Consider the following 7,864-nt stretch of genomic DNA (forward strand, 5'->3'; position numbering starts at 1 on the left):
TAGCGAGGTTTAGGTATATCCCATCTGTAAATAAATTAAATAAAACTTGTTTAATATTTCTTCGTATTTCGTAGTAAAATATAATAGTATTTCGTAAACCCCATCGCTCGTACATCATTGATCATGTTTGCATGACCTACTAAGATGTTTGACTTTAGTTGACCACTTTAATCGAGTTGACTTTTGGTTTGACTTTGGTTGACTTTTGTTGACTTGCTTGGATTAGTTGACTTTTACTTGTTCGTTGAGTTAGTCTGAGCACTAGGACTTTGCGTACACTATGGGTTGACATGGTTTGACCTATAAGTGTAACATCCCGCATTTTTTCGTTAAATTATTTTAATGCCCGTCTTTTTATTTTATATAAAACATTTCGTATCTAGTTTCGTATCTTCCGTTACTTAGCGTTTCTAATATTCACGTTGTTTAATTATAACATCTCTCGTTTACTCTAGCGTATTTAAAATATTTCGTTCGGTAAATTCCCGCACCCGACTACAAACTTGAGGGACTAATCGTGATATGTGGCCAAAGTGGTGACTAGGTCAACTAGTCAACCACTTCACCACCTCCACTCATTCACCCACCTCTTCTTCCTAATACTTCCATTATTTTGCTCTCAACTTCCAATTCTTAATTCATCATCTAAATCCAATCTAGCAATCAAACATCAAAACAAATTGCATATTTGGAATCATTTCATCTTCCTCTACAACTTGATACAAATTTCATCTCGTTTGGGTAACTTTCTAAAAACTCTAGATTTCATATTCTTGATGTTCTTGACTTAAAAGTGTGTTAATTAGTGTCTATGGCTCGAGTCTAACATGAATATGTGTTTGTTTTGTTCGATTTTACTGTTTTGAGTAACTAGCATGAACACTTGAAATGGATTAGTTTAATTCTTGATTTTAAATGATTAAATGTTGTTAGATGTTAAACCTCATGTATTAAAGGTGTTACTAGCATCACTAGCTTCGTTTTGGTATGTTGGTTGACTTAGAAAAACTTCATAAACGAAATAGATGAATTCATGATTCTTGATTAGGGTTTGATGAACTTTAAAATGAACTTTTGATGCATTGAATGCTATGAGATGTTGTTAGTAAGTGTTTAATTGTATTGTATGTTTAATTACCTTCGAAATGACATATCGTATGTGTAAATTGGTTTCTCAAATCATGAAATTCATTTCTAGAACTTGAAACTTTAAAGATAAACTTTTAATGATCATTCGATGAGGTTTTTGTTATTGTAAATGATGAGCTTGATTGATAATATGTGTTTAGTTGTATTCCTTATCAAAATACCTTTTCAACGATATAAGATATGTATTTTGAGTGTTCTCAGTTCATAAATTGTGTTTGTTTGAAGTTTGGTTCGAGACTTGTCAAAATTCAGCATTTCTGCCTTTCAGTTGTTTTGGACCCCATCCCAAATCTTGGACGCCGTCCAATCCTTCACTGCTGGACACCGTCCAGCCCTTTTGGACGCCGTCCAAATGAACTGTCAGGGTCTGTCCAACTTGACCATTTATCATTTAATTCTAACTATGCTACGCACCTCCAATTAACATGTAAGTTGTTCTAAATGCTCATATATGATTATAAAACTCAGAAAAATTGTCCGAGACCCAACCCGAACGTCTTGACTTTTTTCGTTGACTTTGACTTGACCAAATTTGACTTTTATTCAAACTTAACCGAATACTTATGCAATCGTTCTAACATGCTTTTATACTTATATCTTGCATAAAACTTGACAACGTGATTCACATGCTATATATAATCGAGTTGTAATGAGCCATATGACTAATTGAACGACTTTGACCGACCGTGTTTACCGTTATTGATACGACCTACTTGTTTAGGTCAAGACTAGCATCTGTTCTTGCACACGTTACTTTGTGAAGTACCTATATACTCGTGCACTCAAGGTGAGATCATAGTCCCATCTTTTTCAACAACTTTTATGCTTTAAATTATGGGATGAGAAACATATACGCTTTATACTTTTATGCTTTGAAACAAGTACGAAAAACAAACATTCCATGTGCGAGTTAGAACAAAAACTCCCCAATTCAATTATCATTAGATACACTTGAGGGTGTAAACGTGAACTTATGTGGTGTGATGATACGGGCTTGGCGAGCCCTCTATCAGACGGTTTGCTACCGTTGGTGAATGAAATATATTTTCGGCTAGTGTAGTTCTAACACTATCTTGACGGGGTTCGAAAAACAGTTAAGTTTGATAATTGGGTGCTCCACAAACCGATAACAAACTTTCGGAATGTAAACGATTTGGAAAATCACTTATTACTAAATCTTGTGGTTCAAATGCAATGTAATTCAATGTACTTACTAAACCCATGATTTCACCAACGTTTTCCGTTGACAGTTTTCTATATGTTTTCTCAGGTCCTTGAACGCTAAGTGATACATGCTTCCGCACTCTATTTTGATACTTGCTTGGATGTTGAGTATTGATGTTATGCGAGGTTTATATGAAATAGCTTAAAATTACTAGGAAAAACTATTAAATATGATACAATTTTACACAAGATATTTATTTATTTATAGAACGGATATAACTAAACCTTGCTACAACACTTATAGGCAGTGTACCTAATCGTACAGTAGTGTAGTTTTTAGTAAGTCCGGTTCGTTCCACAGGGAATCTTTTAAACAAAGCTTAACGCTATATTAGTTTTAATTTATAAAAATACAAATATATATAAGTAATATTATTATTATAAAGGGGGTTTTTACCGTTTAATGACCGGTTTGTCGATTTTAAAAATGTAGTCGCAGTTAAAACCTAATGTAAAATATTAAATAAATAAATGACTTAACTTAAAGCGTAAAGTAAATAACGATAATGAAATTGCAATAAATAAAAGTGCGATGAAATAAAATTGCGATAATTAAAAAGTGCGATAATTAAAAGTGCAATTAAATACAATGACAATAAATAAAAGTGCAATTAAATACAATAACAATAAATAAAAGTGCAATAATTAGAAGTGCAATTAAATATGAAAATAAAGGAATTATGCTTATTTAAACTTCCGTAATCATGATGTTTGACGTGTTGATTTTTAGTTTTATGCCCATGGGTTAATTGTCCTTTGTCCTGGATTATTTAATATGTCCGTCTGGTTTTTGTCCATAACAGTCCATCAGTCATAAATATAAAGTGCGAGTGTCCTCGTCAAATTATCCTTATAAACGAAGTCAAATATTCCAACTAATTGGGGACTTAAACTGTAACAAGGTTTTAATACCTTGTTTAATAATTACACCAGGATATCAACTGCGTGTAACCCAAGGTTTTAATACTTTGTTAACAATTACACCAAGTGTCCTTGTATATAATTTTACCCCTGTTTTAATAATTCTAGTGACTATTAATTCATTCCCGTGTCCGGTTAAATGAACGATTATTCGTACATCTAAATATCCCGCCCATCGTGTCCGATCGAGTGTATATGGTTAATTATAGATATGTCCAATTGTAATTCTTTATATTAAAATTAACAAACTATCATTTAGTTAAACAAATATAAAGCCATTAATAGCCCATAGTCTAATTTCCACAAGTGTCGTTCTTTTGTCCAAACCCCAATTATGGTACAAAGCCCAATTACCCAATTTTAGTATTTAGCCCAACATCATGATTACTTCGTTTTAAATAAGCATAATAATAACTTAGCTACGAGACATTAATGTAAAAAGGTTGAGCATAACTTACAATGATTAAAAATAGCGTAGCGTTACACGGACAGAATTTCGACTTACAATATTCGCTAACATACCCTTATTATTAGGATTTAAAATTAAAATTAAAATTAAAATATAAATATATATATATTTTTTACGTATGATGAATGAGAAAAAGATGTGTAAAATTCGGCCGAATGCTCGGCCTTTTAAAGGTGGATGCTTTACAGGGATGAGATGCATGCTTTTTACAAATGTTTTACATATTAGGCACAAGTAACTTAAACGACTATACATATGAGTTCAGATCAAAAATCCCTTGGCTTGATTATATTAGTTACTTTGTAAGCTCGACTTATAGGGACAGTACCATTAGGTTTGACAAACCTCACCTCAACATAACTGGTGCTTATTCTGTTGTTACTCGTACACTTGATCGTTGTAGCGCCATGATAGGGTAAACTAAAGACGTGTGCTCGGCTCACGCAAAGGTTAAAGCTTTATAATCAAGTGCTCATGATAATGTATACTTTTCCTATGATGTTTTTCAAGAAAATCTTGTGGCCTAACTTACAAAATGATTTACTAAACCTGTAGTTTCACTCAACATTTTTCGTTGACGTTTTGCATGTTTCATCTCAGGTACTTAGAGGTAGTGCTTCCGCTTAACTGAAGTTATTATGATGTTTGCTGCTAGAATTGGACGGTGTCCTGTATATTTATCATTTTATTTCAAGAACAAATATTCGCATTTAAACTTTTTTCTTTCGAGATGTTTTGGGTTCATATACATTAGACATTTATGTCAAACATTTTTCAGTTACATTTTCTTTAATAAATGACTTGATTTGATAATTAATGCGAATACTTTTCGGAAACGCCTCATATAGAGGGCGTGACCGCTAAACTGTGGGACCATGAGTTAATATTCCGTTAGTGGATTCTGACGGGGTATTACATTTGGTATCAGAGCAGATCGGTTACCTAGTGTAGTGACCCGAAGTTTTCCATGTTTATATATATTAATTGAGATTGATATTTACATGATTAAATGTATCCAACATGTTAAGTAATCAAACTTGTTAAGACTTGATTAATTGAAATATGTTTCATATAGACAATTGACCACCCAAGTTGACCGGCGATTCACGAACGTTAAAACTTGTAAAAACGACATGATGATATATATATATGGATATACATATGGTTAACATGAGATTATGATAAGTAAGTATCTCCATAAGTATATTAACAATGAGTTATATACATATAAACAAGACTACTAACTTAAGGATTTCGAAACGAGACATATATGTAACGATTATCGTTGTAACGACATTTAAATGTATATATATATATATCATATTAAGATATATTAATATATCATAATATCATGATAATATAATAATTTAACATCTCATTAGATATAATAAACAATGGGTTAACAACATTAATTGAGATCGTTAACTTAAAGGTTTCAAAACAACACTTACATGTAACGACTAACGATGACTTAACGACTCAGTTAAAATGTATATACATATAGTGTATTTAGATGTATTAAAATACTTTTGGAAGACTTCGAGACATATATCAAAACACTCATACTTAACGAAAATGGTTACAGTTACTTTCCCATTCTTTTCTTTCATCATGAATTCTAGTCGTATTCTTACCCGTATTATACACAGCTTCAAAACGTACTTACTATGGGTATATACCAATAGGAACTAGCATGGGATTCCACTCTTGATTATGTCATGTATGACTAATCAATTTTAACTTCTACCATGAGCTAGTCAACTAACTAGAACTCCTCTTAACCCCACTCACCACTCACCAATTACCACTCATCATTCACTCCATTTCATTTCCAATTCTCTTTCTAATTCTCTCTCAACACACACACACACACACTATTATGAATGTATTTTTCCAGTAGTTAATCATCATCTTCATCAAAAATCACTTCAAGAATCAAGCTATAATCATCATAGGAAGAACACTTCAAGAACACTTCAAAAATCCCTTCAAGTTTACTAATTTACTTCCAAGCTTTCTAATCCATTCCAAGTAATCATCTAAGATCAAGAAACCTTTGTTATATACAGTAGGTTATCTTTCTTATTCAAGGTAATATTCATATTCAAACTTTGATTCAATTTCTATAACTATAAACTATCTTAATTCGAGTAAAAATCTTACTTGAACTTGTTTTTGTGTCATGATCCTACTTCAAGGACTTTCAAGCCATCCAAGATCCTTTGAAGCTAGATAATTTCTTGTCACTTCCAGTAGGTTTACCTACTAAACTTGAGGTAGTAATGATGTTCATAACATCATTCGATTCATATATATAAAACTATCTTATTCGAAGGTTTAAACTCGTAATCACTAGAACATAGTTTAGTTAATTCTAAACTTGTTCGCAAACAAAAGTTAATCCTTCTAACTTGAATTTTAAAATTAACTAAACACATGTTCTATATCTATATGATATGCTAACTTAATGACTTAAAACCTGGAAACACGAAAAACACCGTAAAACCGGATTTACACCGTCGTAGTAACACCGCGGGCTGTTTTGGGTTAGTTAATTAAAAACTATGATAAACTTTGATTTAAAAGTTGTTATTCTGAGAAAATGATTTTTATTATGAACATGAAACTATATCCAAAAATTATGGTTAAACTCAAAGTGGAAGTATGTTTTCTAAAATGGTCATCTAGACGTCGTTCTTTCGACTGAAATGACTACCTTTACAAAAACGACTTGTAACTTATTTTTCCGACTATAAACCTATACTTTTTCTGTTTAGATTCATAAAATAGAGTTCAATATGAAACCATATCAATTTTATTCACTCAAAACGGATTTAAAATGAAGAAGTTATGGGTAAAACAAGATTGGATAATTTTTCTCATTTTAGCTACGTGAAAATTGGTAACAAATCTATTCCAACCATAACTTAATCAACTTGTATTGTATATTATGTAATCTTGAGATACCATAGACACGTATACAATGTTTCGACCTATCATGTCGACACATCTATATATATTTCGGAACAACCATAGACACTCTATATGTTAATGTTGGAGTTAGCTATACAGGGTTGAGGTTGATTCCAAAATATATATAGTTTGAGTTGTGATCAATACTGAGATACGTATACACTGAGTCGTGGATTGATTCAAGATAATATTTATCGATTTATTTCTGTACATCTAACTGTGGACAACTAGTTGTAGGTTACTAACGAGGACAGCTGACTTAATAAACTTAAAACTTCAAAATATATTAAAAGTGTTGTAAATATATTTTGAACATACTTTGATATATATGTATATATTGTTATAGGTTCGTGAATCAACCAGTGGCCAAGTCTTACTTCCCGACGAAGTAAAAATCTATGAAAGTGAGTTATAGTCCCACTTTTAAAATCTAATATTTTTGGGATGAGAATACATGCAGGTTTTATAAATGATTTACAAAATAGACACAAGTACGTGAAACTACATTCTATGGTTGAATTATCAAAATTGAATATGCCCCTTTTTATTAAGTCTGGTAATCTAAGAATTAGGGAACAGACACCCTAATTGACGCGAATCCTAAAGATAGATCTATTGGGCCTAACAAACCCCATCCAAAGTACCGGATGCTTTAGTACTTCGAAATTTATATCATATCCGAAGGGTGTCCCGGAATGATGGGGATATTCTTATATATGCATCTTGTTAATGTCGGTTACCAGGTGTTCACCATATGAATGATTTTTATCTCTATGTATGGGATGTGTATTGAAATATGAAATCTTGTGGTCTATTGTTACGATTTGATATATATATATAGGTTAAACCTATAACTCACCAACAGTTTTGTTGACGTTTAAAGCATGTTTATTCTCAGGTGAATATTAAGAGCTTCTGCTGTTGCATACTAAAATAAGGACAAGATTTGGAGTCCATGTTTGTATGATATTGTGTAAAAACTGCATTCAAGAAACTGATTTCGATGTAACATATTTGTATTGTAAACCATTATGTAATGGTCGTGTGTAAACAGGATATTTTAGATTATCATTATTTGATAATCTACGTAAAGCTTTTTAAACCTTTATTTATGAAATAAAGGTTATG

This window comes from Rutidosis leptorrhynchoides, chromosome 5 (genome assembly GCF_046630445.1).
Source record: "Rutidosis leptorrhynchoides isolate AG116_Rl617_1_P2 chromosome 5, CSIRO_AGI_Rlap_v1, whole genome shotgun sequence".
NCBI classification, from domain to species: Eukaryota; Viridiplantae; Streptophyta; class Magnoliopsida; order Asterales; family Asteraceae; genus Rutidosis; species Rutidosis leptorrhynchoides.